This window comes from Phyllobates terribilis, unplaced genomic scaffold, assembly GCF_046119375.1.
Source record: "Phyllobates terribilis strain yellow unplaced genomic scaffold, ASM4611937v1 Scaffold_1__5_contigs__length_1240528914, whole genome shotgun sequence".
Taxonomy (NCBI): domain Eukaryota; kingdom Metazoa; phylum Chordata; class Amphibia; order Anura; family Dendrobatidae; genus Phyllobates; species Phyllobates terribilis.
Window position 1 is genome coordinate 154,015,304 of NW_027362761.1, and position 20,297 is coordinate 154,035,600.

The 20,297-nt window shown below is 47.5% G+C and overlaps 1 long non-coding RNA gene across 1 annotated transcript in view; it reads left to right on the plus strand.

Annotated features, from left to right (window-relative positions):
* Positions 1 to 20,297, plus strand: part of LOC141166066 (uncharacterized) — a 184,204-nt gene that overhangs the window by 64,187 nt on the left and 99,720 nt on the right. The window contains exon 3 of the long non-coding RNA XR_012251245.1: positions 7,596 to 7,664. This is a non-coding gene — a long non-coding RNA (uncharacterized lncRNA). The remainder of the gene's footprint in view (positions 1 to 7,595; positions 7,665 to 20,297) is intronic.

Consider the following 20,297-nt stretch of genomic DNA (forward strand, 5'->3'; position numbering starts at 1 on the left):
CCCCTGAAGCATCTCTGACTCCCAGGACACTGCTGTGAACAATGTTGTCAGAGTATTACGCCACTTTTGCAGACTCACAATAAAACATACAAAAACTAAGCCAAAATGTTAAGGAACATTCTTTCCAGGGTCATGACTTGCAACAAAGGCAAAATAAATAACCAGAGATAGGCAGCAGAACATAAAGTCAGTCATGTGTGCCAGACTGCCAACAGCCAAGTCTTCCCAGTGCTGACCAAGCGGACGACTGTCCATGCTCTCCTCCTCCTCATCCTCTTCCTAGTCCTCCTCCTCATTCTCCCTCTCCTCAGGCATCGAAGCTGAACTGATGGTATGACTGTTGTGTTGGTAGTACCGTCTGTAGCGCAGGAAAACAGCTCCTGTTCCACCTCCTAGTCTTCCTCCTCATCCTCCTCATTATCACCCAATCCGCATTGAGATGAGATGAGGCTGGGCTGTGTGGCATCACCCTGTATGGTTCCTTACTCCATCTCATCATGCTCTGCCTGCAATGCCTCCTCTTTAATTGTGAGCAGTGAGCGTTTCAGTAGACAGAGAAGCGGGATGGTGATGCTAATTATGACGTCATCACTGCTCACCATCTTGGTGGAGTCCTCAAAGTTTTGGAGGATGGCACAGACGTCAGACATCCATGCCCACTCATCAGCTCTTATGTGCGGAGGCTGTCCTGAATACCGACGGGGGTGTTGAAGCTGGTACTCAACAAATGCTCTTTGCTGCTCACAAATCCTTCCCAACATATGCAACGTTGAGTTTCAATGCGTGGTGACATCGTACACTAGTCGGTGAGCTGGAAGCTGCAAATGCTGCTGCAGCAAGGACAGGTCAGCGGAAGCTGTAGGTGACTTTTGGAAATTGGCACCCAAGAGGCGTACTTTCACAAGCAGATCCAGGTAGGTTTTGCTAAAACGCTGAACAATTAGGTTGAGCACATGGGCCAGGCATGATACGTGTGCGAGCTTGACTAGCTTCAGAGCCGCCACCAGGTTCTGGCCATTGTCACACATGACCATGCCTGGCTGTTGGTTCAGCGGTAAAAGCCACAGATCTCCCTGCTCTGTTACATCTGTCAACAACTCTGCACTGGTATGTGGTTTGTCCTCTAAGCATATTAGCTTCAGCACAGCCTGTAACCGCTTGGCTGAGGTAATGCTGCAGTGCTTCCAGCTTCTGACTGATGTGGTCATTTCGGAGATGAGGCTGAAGAAGAGGAGGATGTGGATGTACAGGAGTGGTAGAATGTGGGGGCAACCTTGTTGTGAGGACATGTTCCGTTACAGGGTCCGATTGGGTCCCAGCTTCCAAAATATTAACCCAGTGTGTTACGGGTCCGGGTGGTGGAACCTCTGTACTTCGGTGCAAGGAGGGACCAGAGGGGCGTGACTAAGTGCCTACTCCGACTGACCCAGGTCACACGGCGGCTTAGTCGACTCTGTGAACCAGGGAGGGACTGGGCAGGTGAACCAGGTGCCACTCTGGGACCGACCTTGGTGAGAGCAGGTGACTCCCATGGGTCAGATGACAGGAGCTGACCGGTACAGCGGATGAGCATGGCAGGAAGGCTGATGGGTGGTCCAGGTGGATAGACAGGCAGATAGACAGACAGGTGCTCCTGGTAGGCAAGCAGGTGGGTACAGCAGATAGCCAGACAGGTGCTGTGGGCTGGCAAGCTGGCGGGCATGGCAGGTAACGGACAGGTGTTCCAGGTAGGCAGGCTGGTGGGCACGGAAGGTAACTGGCAGGTGCACCAGGTAGGCAGGCTGGCGGACACGGCAGGTTACTGGCAGGTGCTCCAGGTAGGCAGGCAGGCGGGCACGGCAGGTAACTGGCAGGTTTCTGGCAGGTGCTCCAGGGAGGCAGGCGGGCAGTTCTGTTAGACAGACTGGTGAGCAGGACTGTAAGACAGACTGGTGGGCTGAACTGTTACACAGATTGGAGGGCTGGACTGACAGGCAGTGGGACCTGAGGGCCGAGGAAAGTGTTAGCACACAAAAAAACAACCTTGCACAGGCACCTCCATTTTGGAGGAGGTGCCTAATATAGGAAAAGTCCTCCGGCCGGGGACTCATTAGGACGGCGCGTATGGCCCCTTTAAGAGGGAGGGAGCGCGCGCCCTAAGCACAGTGCCTGGGAAGCTGCGTGCGGTGCATGCCACAGCAGCAGCAGGGGAGCAGGAAGATGCTGGACCGGGACCGCGACGGTGAGGGGAACGGCATCTCTGCCCTGTCTCTGAGACACTGTTGCTACACAGTGTACTGTCAGCAAGATGTACTGTCCCTGCCCACAAGCACTTGTCCATGTGTCCGGGGTTAGCAGGACCTTCCCAGTAATTGAGGAGGGCACTGATAATGTTCTGGGACACGTGGTTGTGTAAGGTGAGACGGCACATGGGGAGAAATAGTGGCGGCTGGTGACCAAGTACCAAGGGACGGCCGCCGACATGAGGTTGCAGAAATATTCCATCTACACAGGTCTAAAAGGCTACATTTCCAGTGCAAGCAGTCGAGAAATGTGGCAGTTTAGTATTCTGGTCTGTGGGTGGTTGGCTGCATATTTGCGCTTGCGTTCAAAGGACTGGGGTAGGGACAACTGAATGCTATGCTAGAACAAGGACATGGACATGTTTGCTGATGGTGTGCAATGACAGGTGCAGGGTGGGAGGCATCTTCGCCTGTGCCATGGACAGGGGATTGGCGTGCGCGCACAACAGCGGTACAGGCAGTGGTGTCACCCGCAGACATTGTTTCTGGACCCCGGTGTTTGGCCCAACTAGTCGGGAGCTTTGCTCTCATGTACCTGAGCATGCTGGTGGTGGTCAGGCTGGTAATTTTGCTGCCCCTGCTGATGCTGGCATGGCAGATGTTGCAAATTGCCTTTTTGGGGTTATCTGGACAGTCTTTAAAAAAGAGCCAGACTTACCTCGTGTTGGTGTTCCAGGGAACAGTTGCCTGCCTTGTGTCTGTGGCCACCCCACTGCTTCTTCCTGCCTGTTGTGGTGCTACGCCTCCCTCCCCCTCTGTGCTGCTGTCCTCGCTATGCATGTCACCTTGCCAGGTTTGGTCAGTGACTTCATCTTCCACCACAAAGTCTTCCACGTATGCACCTTGGGCCTCCACCTGACTTGCTGGCAATTGTGTTTCATCATCATCATCCACCTTTTGCGACAGTAATTGCAGTTTCCCACCATCGCCTTCGTGTGACCCTGGCTGCTCAAATATTTGGGCATCGCTAAATGCGATCTCCTCTTAGCCTGTTTGAAGTGGGCCGGGCGAGAGTCCCGAATCTATAAATGGAAAACTGAACAGCTCTTCGGAGTGTCCAAGTGTGGGATCACTTGTCTCTAGGCACTTAGCATGGTGGGAGGAAGGAGGATCAAGGTGAAGAATATGTGTTCCAGACTCACGGCTACTGAGACTGGACTGTGTGGAAGACAGGGTGGTTGGAAGCATTATCTGCTATCCAACCAACAACCTTTTCACACTGCTCTGGCTTCAAGAGTGGTGTTCTGCGGCCCCCTAGAAATTGGGACAAGAAGGAAGTTCGACATGATGTGGGTATTGGTTGTGCTCCCTCAGCAGGCACAGTTTCATCTTGCCCATGGCCTCGACCTCTGCATGCACCATCAGCAACATGTTAAGTTCCCCGTCCCTTGCTACGCGCCTTGCCCATTTTAAATTGAGTGTAATATTTGGCATGCTCCAAAATATGTGAATATTATTACTGCAGTAATATCGGATCACATCTGATGACCATGGTTTTAGGCAGTGGCGTTAGAGATATGGTATTGGTCAGCCATTAAGTGTGAATAGGTTGAACAACTGGCAGATTTTAACTGGAGTGTAATATTTGGCACGCTCCAAAAAATGTGATGATTATTACTGCAGCAATATCTGATCCTGTCTGATGACCACGATTTTAGGTAGTGGCCTTGTAGTATGGTATTGGCAATGGTCAGCGACGAAGTGTGAATAGTTTTTAACAGCACACAACTAGCAGACTTTAAATGCAGTGTAATATCTGACACGCTCCCCTAAAATTCTCGATTATTAGCGCAGTAATATCTGATCCCGTCTAGTGTTGAGCGAGTATGTTCTATTAACCCTTTCGCCGAGTATGCTCGGGCCGAGCTCCGAGTATTTACAGCTGTTCGGTGATATGGTTGAATCGCTCCCGTGTGCATGATTTGCAACTGTTTGACAGTTTTACTACATGTGAGGAATGTCTATTTCTTACACATTCCTCACATGTAATAAAGCTGTCAAACAGTTGCAAATCATGCACACGGGAGCGATTTAACCTTATCACCGAGCAGCTGTAAATACTCGGAGCTCGGCCGGAGCATACTCGGACCAGAACATACTCGCTCAACCCTAATCCTGTCTGATGAACACAGTTTTAGGCAGTGGCTTTACAGATATGGTATTGGTCAGCGACCAAGTGTGAATAGGTTGAACTGCACACAACTGGCAGACTTTAACTGGAGTGTAATATTTGGCACACTCCAAAAAATGTCACAATTATCACCGCAATCATATCAGATCACGTCTGGTGATGTACACGTTTCTCTGCTTCCACAATACAGCAATGCAAATATAATCAAAAATATCTGTCTGTGTTCTGCTAACAAGCAAATAGAGCAGTAAAATGGTGTACTGTATTGCTTTTTAAGCAAATTATCAGGGTTAAGAGCAAAAAAAAAAAAATTAGCCCTGATATCTAGGGCTATGGATATCTGTAACAACAGCAGAGCAGACAGAACGTGCAATGCACCCTATTCTGCTCATACACTCTCCACAAAATCTGCCTGCCTAACTCCTGCTATCAGCAGGATTAATAATACATGCTATACAAATCAAAGAGAAGATAACCGGCACCAATCTCTTAACACACCTATTTCAGTCAATAGTCCCATGCATTGGAATATTTAGCCCCTGGCAAAACACTTGAGGTGGTGCTGTGTGAAGTAAAAAAACATGCAGTATCCAAGAAGAAAGAAAACATCACTCACCAGTGGATGCCGGCGTAAGATTCAACATACAGAGAGTGGACAGCGGCTGGCTAGGGTGTGCGGGGGTAAGGAGTGGACGACGGACGTTTCGTGCACTGACTGCGCTTCTATGGGTCTAATTGGAGTGCAGTCAGTGCGCAAAACGTCCGTTGTCCACTCCTCATCCTCGCACCCTCTAGCCATCCCCTGTCCACTTTCTGTATGTTGAATCCGGATTAAAGGATTTTACGCCGACATCCACTGGTAAGTGCTGTTTTCTTTCTTCTTAATAATAAATGCAGCTGGATTAGTCCTTAGAAGAACTGTTAGTTCAGATGTGTATATATAGCTGTGGAATACTTAATACCTCGCTAATAAACTGCCTATTCTCTCCCTAGCTCATCAGAAGCTCTCCCTACTCTGCCTGTCTGAAGGGTAGACAGTGCCGAGCATAGAGTTACCGGGTCTGATATAGACTTGATGACGCTATGCAGCTAGCCAATCACTGTAATGCCACAACCAACATGGGTGTGGCATTACAGTGAGTCGCAGGCAATCCCTGCATGTTTATTCGCTGTTAAAACAGCACAAACATGCGTGGTGGGGACTAGAGCTCCCGCCCTAGCATCCCAGAAGTACTCGCAAAGCGCCGAGCATCTCAACGAGTGAGATGCTCAGACGAGTACCGACCATTTGTGAGTATGCTCGCTCATCACTACTGCTGTTGCATTTCAATTAGTCAATTTTTTTTCATTCGTGAAAAGCAGGTCACTATTATTGCTGAAACAAAACAAAAAAATAAAAACCTTTAACTCTATTACTGACTCACAAAGTAAATGTGTTACAAACTGCTGATTTTCTGCACACATTTTTATTAGTCCAATTTGACATATATTAATGTGACTGAAAATGATCAGTTGTAGGCATGTTCTTTACATGAACTGATGTAAACCCTTAGTAAAAAACAGTAAAATTCCAGGTTGTGAAGTAGCAAAACACGAAAAATGCCAATGTAGTGAATAATTTCACAAGCCATTGCACATTTAAAGATTTCAATGTGCTAAATTATTTCTGTAAATTTTTAAACCAAATATTTTTTTCAGTAAAGTCATTAGAATGTATTAAAACTTACAGAAAATTTTGACATATTCAGATGTTGTGTTAAACATGACCATAAACTGTCCCAAGAGACCCGCACATGTCATCAGGAAATGTTTAAACTTATCATAAAAGCAAATTGCATTTACATTTAAAAGGTGCCTTACAGCTTGACTCAAAAGGAAAATTAATACATATTAATAAGCCCTGCAGTCAGTTGAAGTGATAATGTGTTACTACAAATATTGTGATCTTTTTAAACTGTAATTTCATGGTTTTGCTAAAAAGTAGCTTGACACTTTCATTCTGACTATATTATAAAAAGAAGAGTAATATTAGAAAGAACAGAACAATGTCAAGCACCAATCAAACTTTTCCTTAAAACTTTTTATTATTTCTTATAGTTTTTCAGGAATTTTCCAAGGTAAGAAAAAAAGCAGAAGCGTTGATGGCAAGATAATGTGATATGTATCATATAATTGAATAAATATAGGCTACTTCATGACTGAACTGTGTAATATATATTGATAATGGTTGAACATATTGTATATGGTCGACATTCCCATACTTACATTTAGATTTATTAAAATGCTTAAAATAAATTAGCCTTTTGGGCTCAGTTTACATTAACATCATTACTACTGCTTATAATGGAGCCATGAGAGTTATGTTGGATCTGTTTTGAAATGAATATTGGAAAATGTTGAATTTAATAGGTCCTTGAACTTTTGATTGACGTTCCATTAATTTTGACAGCAATTATGAATTCCACAAAGGCTTATAGAATCTATCAGAGATCTTATTGATGTTAGAAGCTACCAGTTAGCCATTGTCATGCTTCTGGATTCCAACCTTTAATTCTGTGTTCTGTGGTCGGCGTCTCTTTACGCAGAGCCACAACAGATACACCTATTTTTTGGTGTTTTAGATCTGTTATATTTGTTTCTGTCAATTTTGGGCAACAGGGGTTTTTCATTTACTCTGTATGTCCTATCAACTTGCAAGCTTTAAATACCTTCCTTTATTGGTGTTTCCTGTTGGTGATAGACTTGGCTGCATTCATTCACTTTGCTGTAGTTTGTGTTGGTTGCAGTTTCTTTGCGTGTAATTCCTTTATTCCTTAGGGAACTACTACTCTAGCTATCCTAGGAGCTGCTAAGGACATTCAGGGTAAGCTGCCGTCGAGTGGAGGCGCCATTGCGTTATCCTAGGATGCCAACCTCTGCAATCAGGAAGGGCAGACCAGGGTCAGAGAAGGGTTTGTCCTAGTCTGAGCAGAGTACTGTCAGGTTCAGGTATTTGTCCCCCTGGTTTGTACATTACCCGTGTGAATGTGCTTTGGCAGTCATAACATTCTCACCAGCCCACTCCATTTGTTGTGTGCCGAGAAGTTATCATGGACGCCCTGACCACACAATTGCGGACTTTGTCTTTGGAAGTGGCAGACATCAAGCAGAAATAACAGCTTGCATTTTCCACTGCTCTGCAGGTCCCCCCCCACCCTAATCAGTCATCTGAGCTTAAGATAAAATTACCAAAGTGTTTCCCGAAGACCAAAGTAAGTTTTCCATCTTTTTTGCTATATGTAAATTGTATTTTCGTCTTCATCCTACCTCATATGGGGGAGAGAGTTAACGTCTGGGTATTGTTTTGTCATTGCTTTGTGGAGATCCTCAGGCTTTGGCATTTTCTTTGCCTGAGGATTTTCAAGTGTTTTCCTCTATTGATGCTTTTTTCTCTGCTCTGGGGCACATTAATGACGACCCAGATAAAGTTGCGGTTGCTGAATCAAAGATCTGTAGGTTGGTTCAGGGAAATCGAAAAGTGGAGGACTACTGCTCTCAGTTAAGATGCTGGGCAGTGGAGGCCTCTTGGAATGATGCAGCTCTCTGCTGTCAATTCTACCAGGGTCTCTCTAGCAAAATACGTGATATGTTGGTTTATAGTCTATCTCCATTGTCCTTGAATGAAGCAATGTTTCTTATGGTGCGCCTGGACAGACATCTTAGGGATAAGGAAACATTTGAGACTGTTTCTGTGATTAGTACCTCTCATCCTATTGATGCAGATGAACCCATGCAAATTTGGGCCTGCGGAGAGTCCAGGGAGGGAGTTGCACATGAAGCTCCTGCTCTTTTCTGTTTATACTGCGGTTGAACAAGTCATGTAATGATTCAGTGTTTCAAATACAACAATGAAATTTTTAAAGGAAAAGAATATATATACAGTATAGACAAAAAGTTTGGACACCTTCTCATTTAAAGATTTTTTCTGTATTTTCATGACTATGAAAATTGTACATTCACACTGAAGGCATCAAAACTATGAATTAACACATGTGGAATTATATACTTAACAAAAAAGTGTGAAACAACTGAAAATATGTCTTACATTCTAGGTTCTTCAAAGTAGCCACCATTAGCTTTGATGACTGCTTTGCACACTCTTGACATTCTCTTGATGAGCTTCAAAAGGTAGTCACCAAAAATGGTCTTCCAAAAATCTTGAAGGAGTTCCCAGAGATGTTTAGCATTTGTTGGCCCTTTTGCCTTCACTCTGCGGTCCAGCTCACCCCAAACCATCTCGATTGGGTTCAGGTCTGGTGACTGTGGAGGCCAGGTCATCTGGCGTAGCACCCCATCATTCACCTTCTTGGTCAAATAGCCCTTACACAGCCTGAAGGTGTGTTTGGGGTCATTGTCCTGTTGAAAAATAAATGATGGTCCAACTAAACGCAGACCGGATCTAATAGCATGCCGCTGCAAGATGCTGTGGTAGCCATGCTGGTTCAGTATGCCTTCAATTTTGAATAAATCCCCAACAGTGTCACCAACAAAGCAACCCCACACCATCACACCTCCTCCTCCATGCTTCACGGTGGGAACCAGGCTTGTAGAGTCCATCTGTTCACCTTTTCTGCGTCGTACAAAGACACGGTGGTTGGAACCAAAGATCCCAAATTTGGACTCATCAGACCAAAGCACAGATTTCCACTGGTCTGATGTCCATTCCTTGTGTTCTTTAGCCCAAACAAGTCTCTTCTGCTTGTTGCCTGTCCTTAGCAGTAGTTTCCTAGCAGCTATTTTACCGTGAAGGCCTGCTGCACAAAGTCTCCTCTTAAAAGTTGTTGATGAGATGAATCTGCTGCTAGAACTCTGTGTGGCATTGACCTGGTCTCAAATCTGAGCTGCTGTTAACCTGCGATTTCTGAGGCTGGTGACTCGGATAAACTTATCCTCAGAAGCAGAGGTGACTCTTGGTCTTCCTTTCCTGGGGCGGTCCTCATGTGAGCCAGTTTCTTTGTAGCGCTTGATGGTTTTTGCAACTGCACTTGGGGACACTTTCAAAGTTTTCCCAATTTTTCGCACTGACTGACCTTCATTTCTTAAAGTAATGATGGCCACTCATTTTTTTTTACTTAGCTGCTTTTTTCTTGCCATAATACAAATTCTAACAGTCTATTCAGTAGGACTATCAGCTGTGTATCCACCAGACTTCTGCACAACCCAACTGATGGTCCCAACCCCATTTATAAGGCAAGAAATCCCACTTATTAAACCTGACAGGGCACACCTGTGAAGTGAAAACCATTTCCGGTGACTACCTCTTCAAGCTCATCAAGAGAATGCCAAGAGTGTGCAAAGCAGTCATCAAAGCAAAAGGTGGCTACTTTGAAGAACCTAGAATATAAGACATATTTTCACTTGTTTCACACTTTCACTTCAGTGTGAATGTACAATTTTCATACTCGTGAAAATACAGAAAAATCTTTAAATGAGAAGGTGTGCCCAAACTTTTGGTCTGTACTGTATATATATAAAAAAGACATTGAGACATAAGGACTAGTGATGAGCGAGCAATAAAATGCTCTGGTGCTTGATGCTCGGGTCAAGCACATTGGAATAATCGGGTGCTTGACCCGAGCAACGAGCCCAATGTAAGACTATGGGAAACTCGAGCATTTTTCAGGCGGCTCCCTCCTGCGGTGTGGAGAGGGCCTAAAAATTGCCCAAATCGATGGGAACAGTGCTCAAATGACATGGGGACAGCATGGGGAAGCATTTCTGACTCCCGGTCTCTTCTGTCAACAACGTTGTCAGAGGTATTATGCCACTTTTACGGACTCACAATAAAACATACCAAAACAAAACCAAAATGGATTTTCCTGAGAAATATGTTAAGAAACATCCTTTCCAGGGTAATGACTTGTATATAAAGCAAAATAAATAACCAAAACCAAAAATGCTCCTTCACATCTTGGGCTATGTTCACACGTAGCGTTTTTGATGAGTTTTTTCACTTTTTCATTGCTTTCATCCGTGGCAAATGCATTCACCAGGAAATGTCATTTTAACATTTTACAACCTTATCTGGCCATGTGGTGTGTGAGATATCATCAGACACATCGTTTTTCATATATGAAGGAGCGACTCTGAAAGTCACAATGCCTATTTTTATAGGTGTTATGATCTGCAGCAAGTACTAAGGAAAGATAGGGGAAAGCTGTCCCTACAGTAAGGCAAAGCTGAATCCCTACGATGTAGCGGGCTGACTGTTCCTAGCAAACATACCCGCCTTAGTCCTCCGCTAGTTTGAACGAAGACCTATAGCATAAGGGGAGGGGTCTCTAAAAGAACAAAGGACTGGGACAAAAATGGGACACCTCCTAAACAGAGAAGTTGTTGCAGAACACAAAAAAGACAAACTGACAAAAAGGTTCTAGAGGTTCCAGAAGGACCAAGCGAACTGACAGAGAAAGGCACCGAAGCACCTGTCTAGAGAAACAGTCAAGCACTGCGACAATGCGACCATTACAACATTTATCATAGCACTTTGGACTCCAAGACTTAATCACATTAGTGGACCAGTCCAGTAAAGGATTGTGCAGTTTTAACTAAGGCAAACCTAAAACGACCGGAGAGAGAAAATTATCTAATACAACCAAGTCCAAAATTTCTTGGTGAACTCCATTGATAGTGAGTGGAAATGCAGCAACCTTGTGAGTAATACATTTCAAGGGAGTGTTATCAATTGCAATCACAGAAATAGGTGATGACAAAGGTTTGGATTTCAATTTAAGGTTTTCCAAAAACCCTTTATCAATCACATTATGTCACGGGTGTGTCGCCAAGAAGATCGTCACGATTACACAGCCTGACTTCTCGCAGCTGACTTTTTGGTGCTTTGTGTTTTTCGGCAGTGAGGGAGTTAATTCACTCTCTCTGTGCTAGACGAGGTCCAGCCTCGCCCAGCTGCAATCAATGCTGCTGTAGTGAGACTCCTTCAAATGCCTGCTGGTCTGTTAGGGAAGTGTCGGTGAAAGCATTTCATGCAGACTAACAGAGCGGATCGTGGTATTTGGAATTTCAGAGATAAGTGTATTCGGAGAGTTTTTTCCCTTCCTCGCTTTATCATTTATCTCCTTTCCCGTTGGTGTTCCCTCTGTTGTAGTTGTGTAGTTTTTGTATGCAAGGTGGTTTTGGTTTTTCCCTTGTACTGTCTCGTTCGTCTAAGTACTGTGTGTGGGCATATTATTACTTGTCCCCTTTTGTTGTGATCGGGGTCCTTCTCAGGACTAGATTACTAAGGTGCAGGGATCCTCAGGAGGTAGGGGTTACGCTGGCGGCCTGGACCTCTGTACCTTTAATAGTACCTCCAGGTTGAGGGATTAGTCAGGGCCCCAGCTTAGGGTCAGCTTAGGCCCCCTACCTCCAGTATACAGAGACAGCGTGACATTTTCACCGACCACTTAGTTTTTCTCCAGCTACCATGGATCCAGTAGCCGGTCTAGCTCTCGGCAGTTGCAGAGTTTGTCCATGGAGCTGGCGGACGTTAGGTCCAAGGTTTTGTATCCTCAGGAGCAAGCCGGACCAGAACCTAAAGTAGCTCTCCCTGACAGGTTCACTGGGGGGCGGGACAAGTTTTTTGTTTTCCGGGAGGCATGCAAGTTGTACTTTCGGCTGCGGCCTCGGTCATCGGGGAGTGAAGAACAAAGGGTGGGAATTGTCATCTCGCTCCTACAAGGGGACCCACAATCTTGGGCGTTCTCTCTTCCCCCGGGCTCCCCGGCTCTCCAGTCAGTGGATAGGTTTTTCGCTGCTCTGGGACTCGTATATGATGACCCAGATCGGATCTCCCTTGCTGAGTCTAAGTTACGTAGGATCCAGCAGGGAGATCGTCCGGCGGAGGAATTCTGTTCGGAGTTCCGTAGGTGGGCCACGGACACCCAGTGGAATGACCCGGCTCTTAGGAGCCAGTTTTGTCAAGGTTTATCCGACAAATTACAGGATGTGTTGGCACAGTATGACTCTCCCGCGTCACTGGAAGCCGCTATGGCCCTTGCTATTCGCGTTGACAGACGGCTTCGGGAGAGGTGCGGGATAACTCTACCCCCTGTGATGACTCCACCTCCTACAAGGTCCCCTCATATGGTGGTTCCCCTGGTCAGTCCAGAGGAGCCTATGCAATTAGGAGGGACATCATTTCGGGGGAGGGGACCGGTGGTGCGCCATAAGACAGGAAGGTGTTTCTTCTGCGGGAGAAAGGGACATTTTATTGGGGGGTGTCCATCCCGTCCCTTGCAGAGTGAAGAGTCGTCGGAAAACTGTTGATCCCAGGTTGTGTGGTGGACGGCAATCTGGGAGTAGGTATTTCGTCCCTTGGTTCGTCTCAGTTTCTCGTACCGGCGGAGGTGGTGGTGGGTACGAGAACTGAGAGGATATCTGTTCTTCTGGATAGTGGGGCCGGGGCTAATCTGGTTGATTCTCGGTTTGCCCGGGTTCAAGGTATGCGATTGAGTGAGTTGGCTAAACCCATCCCCATATTCTCGATCGATGCCAGGCCTCTCGGTCAGGGAAGTTTTTTGCAAGCTGTGCATGACGTAAAACTTCAAGTGGGGGCGATACATAAAGAACTGTTGTCTTGCTACGTGTTGGAGGGTCTTCCCACTCCTATAGTGTTGGGCCTTCCTTGGTTAACTAAGCATAACCCGGTTATTAATTGGCAAACCAGAGAGATAAGCCAATGGAGTAAATTCTGTAATAAAATCTGCATGAACACGGTCATCGGTGCGGTTACTCCTTGGGTCTTACCTCCATTTCTGGCGGACTTTGAGGATGTATTCTCGGAGAAAGGGTGTCAGGAACTACCTCCTCATCGCGAGTATGACTGTTCTGTAAAACTGCTCCCTGAGGCCAAGTTACCTATAGCTAGGTTGTATAACCTTTCTGGTCCTGAGAGGCAGGCCATGAAGGATTATATTTCAGAAAGTCTGGCTAAGGGGCATATTAGACCTTCATCTTCACCGGTGGCTGCAGGGTTCTTCTTTGTTAAGAAGAAAGAAGGAGGCCTACGCCCTTGCCTGGATTTCCGTGAACTTAATCGGATTACGGTCCGAGATCCGTATCCGCTCCCACTTATTCCCGATCTCTTTAATCAGATCGTGGGCGCCAAATGGTTCTCTAAGTTGGATCTCAGGGGGGCGTACAATCTGATTAGGATGAAGGAGGGGGATGAGTGGAAGATGGCGTTTAACACTCCGGAGGGGCATTATGAGAACGTTGTCATGCCATTCGGTCTGACTAATGCCCCGGCGGTGTTCCAACACTTTGTTAATGACATTTTTCGCCGCCTGGTGGGACAGTTTGTTGTCATATATCTGGATGATATCTTAATTTACTCGCCGGATCTGGTGTCTCATCAGGAGCACATTAGGCAGGTGTTACAGATCTTGCGGGATAATAAACTGTATGCCAAATGGGAAAAGTGTGTGTTCGCCGTACAGGAACTCCAGTTTTTAGGCTTCCTGGTTTCAGCGTCCGGTTTTCGTATGGACCCTGGGAAAGTGCGGGCAGTTCTTGAGTGGGATCGGCCAGAGAATCTTAAGGCACTACAACGTTTCCTGGGGTTTGCTAATTATTACCGGAAGTTCATTCGTAATTTCTCGTCCATGGTTAAGCCTCTCACAGACATGACTAAAAAGGGGACGGATTTTTCTAGGTGGTCTGACAAGGCTTGTCAAGCATTCTCCTCCTTGAAAAAATGTTTTGCCTCGGCACCCATACTCATTCAACCGGATGCGTCACAGCCATTCATTGTAGAGGTAGACGCTTCCGAGGTAGGGGTGGGAGCAGTATTGTCACAAGGTTCGTCCCCTGGTAAGTGGCATCCGTGCGCCTTTTTCTCTAAAAAATTGTCGTCCGCTGAGAGGAATTACGATGTCGGCAATAGGGAACTCTTGGCCATTAAGTTAGCTTTTGAGGAGTGGCGCCATTTTTTGGAGGGGGCAGTCCATCCGGTCACCGTCATCACCGATCACAAGAACCTGCTATATCTGGAGTCCGCGAAACGTCTGAATCCCAGACAAGCTAGGTGGTCATTGTTTTTTACCAGGTTTAATTTTGTCGTTACATATCGTCCTGGGTCAAAAAATGTAAAGGCGGATACCTTATCTCGTAGTTTCCCTGGGGCCGGGAATACGGACGACCCGATTCCTATCCTTCAGGAGGGGGTGGTGGTTTCGGCAGTATGCTCTGAGCTGGAGGAGGAGGTATTGGAGGCTCAGGGGGACGCCCCTGTTGGACCTCCGGGGAGACTGTTTGTTCCAGATCAGTTGCGACAAAAGGTGATCGAGTCACACCTTAACTCATTTTTTGCAGGACACCCGGGGAGTAGAGCAACTGTGGATCTCCTCTCGCGTCGGTTTTGGTGGCCTAACTTACATAAGGAGGTGGTAACTTTTGTCGCGTCCTGTGGGGTTTGTGCGCACTCTTGTTATGTTCTGCTACCAAAGCTAAGGAAAGAGAGGAGATCTGTCCCTACTATAGGACTCAGCTGAATCCCTACGATGTAACAGGGAACCTGATCCTGCGATCAGACCTGCTAAAGTCCTAATCTAGTCTGTACGGAGACCTATAGATGTGGGGAGGGAATCCCTACAAGTACTAAGGACTGGGAGGAATATGGGACACCTCCTAACAGAAATAGTAGCAGACAGACGAACAAACAAAATAGATAGAACATAGAGGTCCGTAGACCAAGCAAACTAACAGAGTTAGATACAGAGCACAGGCTAGCTAGAAAGTAGATATACAATGAAGTCCAGCAAAGCCAGAAGGGCGGAGCAGGATTAAATAGGCCAACAAGGTCATGTGACCAGCAAAGGAAAAAAAACTTAACAGCAAGGTTCTAACAGTACCCCCCCTTCTAAGAGGATCCTCCGGATCCCCTAGGACCAGGCTTATCAGGAAATCTCCTGTGAAACGCTCTGATAAGTCTGGACGCGGAAACATCATCTGACCTCACGCAAGAGTTATCCTCGGGTCCGAAACCTTTCCAGGCCACAAGATACTGCAAACTACCTCTATACCGTCTAGAGTCAAGGATGCGAGAAATTTCATATTCCCCGTCCTCCACCACCGGAGGAACAGAGGCAGAGGCGTCACCATCCGACACAACAGCTTTTTTTAACAGAGAGACATGAAAGACCGGATTAATTCTCCAGGAGGTAGGAACCTCCAACCTAACAGCAGATTGGTTGACAACCTGAAGCACCTTAAAGGGCCCTACAAACTTGGGACCCAATTTCTTAGAAGGAATCCTCAACCGCAGATTCCTAGAGGACAACCAAACCATGTCACCAACAGCGAACAAAACCTCCTGTCGTTTCCTATCAAAGTAGTCTTTAGATTTTCTGTTGGCCTCCTGAAGATTACCACGCACATCCGTCCAAACTCTTTCCAAATCACCAGAAAAATTCTCCTCCTCAGGCACGGCAGATCCCAACTTGGAGAACGACCCAAACGACGGATGTCTCCCAGAACAACACAAAAAAGGCGAACAACCAGCAGAAGAAGATGTATGATTGTTCAGAGCAAATTCGGCAAGTGGCAGAAACTCAGACCACCCCTCTTGATTGTCTGCCACAAAACAACGCAAGAACTGCTCAACATCCTGGTTTTTCCTTTCTGTCTGGCCATTAGATTCAGGATGATATCCGGACGAAAACGACAAATGAATTCCCAACCTGTCACAAAAGGCACGCCAAAAACGAGCCACGAACTGAGGACCCCTATCAGAAACAATGTCAGTAGGAACGCCATGAAGTCTGACAATTTCCTTGACAAAGGCCTTAGCGAGAGTTTTAGCACAGGGCAGTTTGACGAAGGGAACCAAGTGACACATCTTGCTAAAACGGTCCACGACCACCCAGATGACAGTAAAACCCTCAGAGGGGGGAAGGTCAGTTATAAAGTCCATAGCCAAATGTGTCCAAGGAGCACTGGGGACCTCCAAAGGACAAAGCAACCCCGCAGCAGGAGTATGTGAGGACTTAGATCTAGCACATATAGTACATTGGCGCACCCACTTAATGACTTCCTTCTGCCATCCAGGCCACCAAAAACTGCGACCCACCAGTCTCTTGGTCTCAGAGATTCCGGGATGACCTGCCAACCGAGATTCGTGACACTCAACAAACAAATCTCTCCTAAAGGTCCCAGGCACAAACAACCTCCCATGAGGAGTGTTAGATGGGGCATTCTCCTGAGCTTTAAGAATCTCATCTTCCAAAACGGAGTCTAAAGCAGCTATCACAACACCTTCTTGTAAAATGTTTTCCTCTTTCTCAGCACCGACTATGGGAGAAAAACTGCGAGACAAGGCATCCGCCTTAACATTCTTAGTACCAGGGATGTAAGTAACGGAGAAATTAAACCGCGAGAAAAACAGTGCCCACCTAGCCTGACGGGCATTCAGGCGCTTGGCAGCATCAAGATATATCAGATTTTTATGATCCGTAAGAACCTGAACGGGAAATTCCGCACCTTCCAAGAAGTGGCGCCAGTGTTCAAATGCGAGTTTAATAGCCAATAATTCCCGATTACCAATATCGTAATTCAGTTCAGTCTCCGAAAATTTTTTTGAAAAAAAGGCACAGGGATGTAATCCATCCCCGTTATCCTGAGACAATACTGCGCCAACCCCCACAGAGGAAGCATCAACCTCAACCAAAAACGGCCTAGTAACATCAGGCTGCATAAGGATGGGAGCAGAGGTGAACCTCTCCTTGAGATACACAAAAGCTTCAATGGCCTCAGAAGACCACTGAACCGCATCAGCACCTTTCCTGGTGAGATCAGTCAGAGGTTTGACAATACTAGAAAAATTTTTTATGAATTTTCTGTAGTAATTGGCGAAACCCAAAAACCTCTGTATCGATTTCAAACCAATAGGCCTAGGCCATTCCTGCACAGCCTGAACCTTAACCGGATCCATCTCAAAACCTTTGCTGGAGATAATGTAGCCCAAAAAACTAATTCTCTGTACAGCGAACTCACATTTCTCCAGCTTAGCAAAAAGCGAATTGTCCATTAATAACTGTAATACCTCACGCACGCCCCGCCAATGAGACTCCAGATCTGGCGAAGAAATCAAAATGTCATCCAAATACACAACCACATTTTTACCGATCAAAGGTCTAAAGATGTCATTAATCAGATTCTGAAAAAATGCAGGAGCATTAGTAAGACCAAAAGGCATAACCAGATTCTCAAAATGACCCACAGGAGTGTTAAAAGCAGTCTTCCATTCATCACCCTCCTTCATGCGCAACAGATTGTATGCCCCCTTAAGGTCAATTTTAGAGAACCACTTGGCCCCCAATAACTGGTTAAACAGATCAGGAATCAATGGCAGTGGGTAAGGATTGCGTACCGTAATTTTGTTAATCTCACGAAAATCCAGACAAGGACGTAAACCGCCGTCCTTTTTTTTTACAAAAAAAAATCCAACCGCCACAGGAGACTTAGAGGGCCTAATGTGACCGGCGGCCAAACTTGTCTGTATGTATTCCTCCAAAGCCTTCCTCTCAGGAATAGTAAGGTTGTAACGGGTCCGGGAGGCGGACTGTAACGGGTCCGGGAGGCGGAACCTCTGAGCTACTATACAAGGGGGCGGCCCTTGTAAGGGAGCTGGTGGCAGTCTCTGGGTGAACGGACAGGGAGTTACGGCAAGTGATCAGGGCAGTCTCTGGGTAAGGGGTAGGTACGACCTGTGATGGCAGAGCCTCCGGGTAGGCTAGCAGGCAGATGGTAGATGTGTGCTCCCAGGTGAGCAAGCGAGAGTCTCTGGAATAGCAGGTGGTCACGGCACGTGACGGCGGAACCTCCGGGCTGGCAGGCAGGTAGGTAACGGAGAAGCGCTCCCAGGTGAGCGGGCAAGAGTCTCTGGAATAGCTGGTGGTCACCGCACGTGACAACGGGACCTCCGGGCTGGCAAGCAGGCAGGTAACGGAGATGCGCTCCCAGGTGAGCGGGCAAGAGTCTCTGAGATAGCTGGTGGTCACAGCACGTGACAACGGAGCCTCCGGGCTGGCAAGCAGGCAGATAACGGAGAAGCGCTCCCAGGTGAGCGGGCAAGCTGGTCCATAGACAGACTGACCGGAGTAGTAAGGCAGACCGTCGGACCTCAGGCAAGCAGGCAGGTAGCTGATATGCGCTCCCAGGTGAGCGGGCAGGCTGGTCCTTTAGACAGACTGACAGGAGTAGTAAGGCAGACCGTCGGACCTCAGACTGGCAGACAGGTAACAAGTATTCAGGCAGGAAACAGGCAGGTAACTGGCAGGTAACTAGCAGGAAACTGGCAGGTAACTGGCAACGGGACCTGAGGGCTGAAGCACAGGTGAGACACAGGTGCAAACAACATTGCTCGGGCACCTCCATTTTGGAGGAGGTGCCTTATATATGATGAAGTCCTCCGGCCATTGGCCGGGGACTCCTTAGGACGGCGCGCGCGGTCCCTTTAAGAGGAGGGGAGCGCGCGCGCGCGCGCCCTAAGCACAGGGGCCGGGAAGGAGCGCGCGCTGAGAGCAGAGCGGGAGGAGGACGCCGGGAAGGAGCGCGCGCTGACAGCAGAGCGGGAAGAGGACGCCGGGCACGGAGCAGAGCGGTGAGGGGAGCAGCGTCCCTGCCTAGCAGAGGGCAGGGACGCCAGCGCTACAGTACCCCCCCCTTTAGGCCCCCCCTTTTATAGGCCAGACAGAAATTTAGCTAGGATGAGAGGGGCATGGATGTTCTCCCGGGGCTCCCACGTTCTCTCCTCAGGACCAAACCCCTTCCAATCTACCAGAAAAAAGGTCTTTCCTCTTACCCTTTTGGTGGCAAGAATGTTCTCTACCTCAAACTCGTCCTCAGCAGAAACCGGAGCAGGAGGCGTACCTGTAGACTTGGAAAAAGAGTTAAGTACCACAGGTTTGAGGAGAGATACATGGAAGGAGTTAGGGATCCGTAAGTTGGCCGGGAGTTTCAATTTATAGGCCACCGGGTTGATCTGACTGATAACCTCCAGTGGGCCGATGAACCGAGGCCCCAACTTATAGGAAGGGATCTTGAGCCGGACATATTTGGACGAGAGCCAGACTTTATCCCCAGGACGGAATTGAGGAGGATCCAGACGTCCTTTGTCAGCGTGCCTTTTCATACGCTCGGATGACAGAAGGAGTGCGGACCGGGTACTCTCCCATATGGAGGAAGACTCGCTCTCGTGATTGTTGTACGAGAATTCGGCCCATGGCAGGAGATCCACCCAGTCAGAATGGTGAGCATTAACGAAGTGCCGGAGGTAACTGGTCAGGTTCTGATTGATCCGCTCCACTTGACCATTAGACTGTGGGTGGTAAGCGGAGGAGAAGTCCAGAGTGACGTCTAGCAATTTACAAGTGGCTCTCCAGAAACGAGAAGTGAACTGTACTCCTCGATCCGACACGATGTGACGGGGCAGGCCATGAAGACGGAAGATGTGGCGGATAAAGACTCTAGCCAGCTCGGGTGCAGACGGAAGACCTGGCAGGGGAATGAAGTGAGCCATCTTGGAAAAGCGGTCAGCGACCACCCAAATGACCGTACAACCGGCAGAGACGGGCAGATCAGTTACGAAGTCCATCGCTATATGCTGCCAGGGGGCAGCAGGTGCTGGCAGAGGAAGAAGGCGGCCGGCCGACAGGTGTCTCGGAACCTTGTTGCGGGCGCAGGACACACAGGCAGAAACAAAGTCCATAACATCCTTGTGCAGATTAGGCCACCAGTAGTGCCGGGTAATAAGCTGGAGGGTCTTTTTCTGACCGGCGTGGCCAGCTAGTTTAGACGAATGACCCCAGTGTAGGATCCTCTCCCGATCAGGTACCGATACGAACGTC